We start from the raw sequence: 3,911 nt of genomic DNA on the forward strand, positions 1-3,911 counted from the left end.
CAGCAACATTGTTAAATTCTGGCCAGTATATAACCAGCAAAGAAAAGTGAGCCATTGGATGAAATTTCAAACCAATCTCACACCATTAAAACCATCATTGATGGCTATTTGATGGCTACAAATCACAAAAGTTGCTGGCCCCTAGCATTTCTCTTTTTTGAATTCATAATTTTAACTAATAAAATTCTTAGTTATATGATTGTTTTTCTTTTCTTGTAACAAATAATTTTAACTATTGAGGATGTGTTTGGGATAGAAGAATCTCCGAGGGAATTGGAACAGCTAGCTGACACTGCTGGCTTAATGGTTGTTGGCTCTACCTACCAGAAGTAAGTTCTAAGTTCTAAGTTCTAACTGCTTTGTAATTTATTTGTTTTTCTTGGTTTGGTTTGCCTTCAATTTGAAACATAGCATAGTTCAACACAAAGGTCGACTTCCCAATGCATTGAAGGTGAGAGTTATGTTTATGTTGGTTGAGAAGAGGGAAATCTTGGTCACTGAATTATTTATGGATAGTGAAGATTACAAAAGTTATTTAAAAAGCTGTATGGTAACTTAAAATAGTTGCATAACTTTATGTGTTATTATATTAGTATTTATTATTCAGTGGTCAAGATTCAATATTTACTTATTTTGTTCTCACCAATGACCAGCCTTCCAACTTGATATGTTCGATCTGATTTTGTATCTAATTCTATTCTCTGTGCTTACGCTGCGAAAATTCTTTGGGAATAGAGTGCAGGCATTGTAGTTATCTTCTGCGTGCATGATAAACTAGTAACTGAGTCTCTTTGATTCCATTTGTTTTCAACTACCTGATGACCACTTCTTATTTATGATAGGAGCTATATTTAGTTTATGACAGGATCTGTTTTTAATCCTTCTGGTTGCTAGAGGGTGAAGTTACAGGGAACAGCAATTGAAGGACTGGATAAAGAGGTATTGTTATAATTTATTCAATGAAGGAATTTCTTGCTAATTTGTTGAGATTAACCATTGAGTGTGGATGACATCGATTGAAGATTTACGGTGCTATTTATTCCCTTTATGTGTCTTGTTTAGTTGAAGGTGCCAGAGTGCTTCGGTGCTATTTATGTGTCTTGTTTATATTTTTTTAGTTTAATTGTGCTGTACTTTTCTTCTTCTTTTTTCCCCTCATTTATTTATCTAGTTAACTCTTTTTTTTAAATGGCTATTATGTTGCTCATGCAAGAGTTAAACATAGTAAAATGATAAACTGACACAGCAATCGACCATTTTTCTGGTGTTGTGGATTGGCAATAAGTGTCACCCACTTGATATTGCATTTCAAATTCCGCGTCCTTGGTTCAAAAATTTTTAAAAATTGTTTTCACGTGACTTCTCAGCTATCATAGGAATATTCTAGACTGCATTACTTTTGTTTTTCGCAATCTTACATAAGGAAAAAACTCTGGACACAATCTTCTATAATTTACTTATTTGGATGCAAAACCCAGTTGTTTATATTATATGGCTGGCAGCATAAAGCAGGAATATAAGTAATTAAGTATATTAATGTCACAAGTTATTGAAACAGACTTGACGCTAGGCATGCCCAAAGCCACGAATAAACTTGCTCAAGATTTATTAACACCTTATTTCATGAAACAATGCTAAAACTCTAGTCCCATTGAAAACTTTCCTGGAAGATCTAATTAGAAACATTTATAGGGGTCTTTGCATCAGCACCAGTTGGATCATATGGTGAGTCTTCGGTGCTATTTATTCCCTTTATGTGTCTTGTTTAGTTGAAGCATGTTATATTCTATTTCTATCGAAAATTCATTATCAATCTTTCACTCCACAGCTTAACCTTATATCTAAATTTTAATTGTTCTTCATTCGTTGAGCATGCTGGAATTAATAACTAGTTTAATTAGTCTTAAGCAGGATTATTATATATTCTGATATAAAAGATATATGTTCAATTCCTACAACTTCCACTATATATATATGGATTTCCGACCACTTTTATTAAATATAATTTATATGTATGCTCAATACTACTTATTATATATGTAATGGTGCATTCAATCCAAGTTACGGTTGTGGAAATTGTGTCGCATGATTTATATTTTGTTGGCTTAACTTAAATCTCTGCACATTGCGGAATTTGATTGGATAAATAATTTGCTCAACTGTATTATTGTATACTCAATGTGTTATGGTATTGAATATAACTAGCCCCTATATATCTTTGAAATTTTATATAATTGATTAATTTCTGCTTAAGGTCCCAGGTTCCACAATATTGTCTTTGAGATGGCTCAATTGCTAATCTTATAATGACTTAAATAGTTTATGTGCAAAATTTTATTGTCCTAAGGAGTAATTTTGTTGCTAAGAAATTTTCCTCAACGTACACTCAACAGTGATAATCTCATTCTCGAACTTGACAAGCTCATACTTTTAATTTTGAAAAATTAACACATTTAATCTGTTGTAGGATTTACCCGTAATGGCCTGTTTCTCACATGCATCAGGAATCACTCACATAGATTAATTGAGCTTATCTCATTTGATTACAAGTGGCTGCTCTATGAGCCGTTGTTTGTTGGGGTCTGCATAGATATATTTAATAAATAGAGTCGTTGATTATCTCATTTGTTTCATTTAATTTCTTATAAATTGTAATTTGAGAATAATATATTTGTTGTATTTATTTTTGTCTCTTTTTATTTTGTAGGAAAAAATTAATTGCATATAGACAATTACTTGAGAAGGAATATTCACAAAGTCACTATTACTGCAATAAAATTATCATTTAAAAGAGGTAATTATAACTTTTTATAGTTTCTTTTAGAATACTATTTAAGCATTTGTTTAATGTCTAATTTGTATATACAAGAATAATTTTCTTGCCTTTAGAATATATGTAGAATTTTAATGAATAAATTTTTTAAAATCCCTATTTATAGTCCCTCTTAGTCATGTCAATCGATAAGTCATGGATTGGAAAACCACGAACCACGCATGAGTATAAAGATGGTCTAAACAAGTTTTTGGATTTTGCTTTTGAGCATCGATCTCTCGGGGGTCGTCAGATTAAATGCCCTTGTCCAGTGTGTGGTTTTGGCAAGTGAAAAACAAGAGAGAAAGTTTTTGAACATTTAATAGTCAAGCCATTTCCAAAAAACTACAAAATTTGGTATTAGCATGGTGAAGAAGCAGTTGGACTTGGGTCACAAGCTCATCAAACTAGTTATATTGTACAATATGATTCGACATCTCAACATCCCATGGTAACAATGCTCAATGACGCGTTTGGAGTTGCTGGACCTGACTTGAATGAAGATGGAGATGGAGATGAAGACAACATAGAAGATGGAGATGGAGACAATGCAGAAAATGAAAAGCACAATGGAGAAAATATAGAATTTTACAAGTTGTTGGAAGATGGTAATGAGAAATTGCATGAAGGGTGCACAAAGTATTCAAAACTGTCTTTCTTGATTAGTCTGTATCACATAAAGTGCTTATACAGAATAAGCGACAAAGCCATGACCGAAATCCTCAAGTTAATAAAAGATACTTTTGGAAATGCCAAGATTTCAAATACATTCTATGAGGCCAAGAAAATTATAAACAAATTAGGGCTTAATTATACCAAGATACCTGCTTGCCCTAATGACTGCATGTTATATTGGAGGGAGGATGAAGATTTGCAAGAATGCAAAAGATGCAAGACATCTAAATGGAGCGATGCTAAAAAGAAGAAACCGGCAAAGATCTTGCGATATTTTCCACTAAAACTGAGACTTCAACGATTATTCATGTGTTCTAAGACTGCTCAATCAATGCGATGGCATGCTTTGACAGAAAAGAAAGATTCAAAGATGAGGCATCCACGGGATTCTGAAGCTTGGAAGACATTCGATTTACTTCATGAT

At 32.7% G+C, this 3,911-nt stretch overlaps 1 long non-coding RNA gene across 1 annotated transcript; it reads left to right on the forward strand.

Annotated features, from left to right (window-relative positions):
- LOC110271028 lies at positions 240-2,798 on the forward strand. Its single transcript, XR_002361011.1, has 2 exons — positions 240-939; positions 2,708-2,798. It is a non-coding gene; the product is annotated as an uncharacterized LOC110271028 (long non-coding RNA).

Source organism: Arachis ipaensis, chromosome B04 (assembly GCF_000816755.2).
Source record: "Arachis ipaensis cultivar K30076 chromosome B04, Araip1.1, whole genome shotgun sequence".
NCBI lineage: Eukaryota > Viridiplantae > Streptophyta > Magnoliopsida > Fabales > Fabaceae > Arachis > Arachis ipaensis.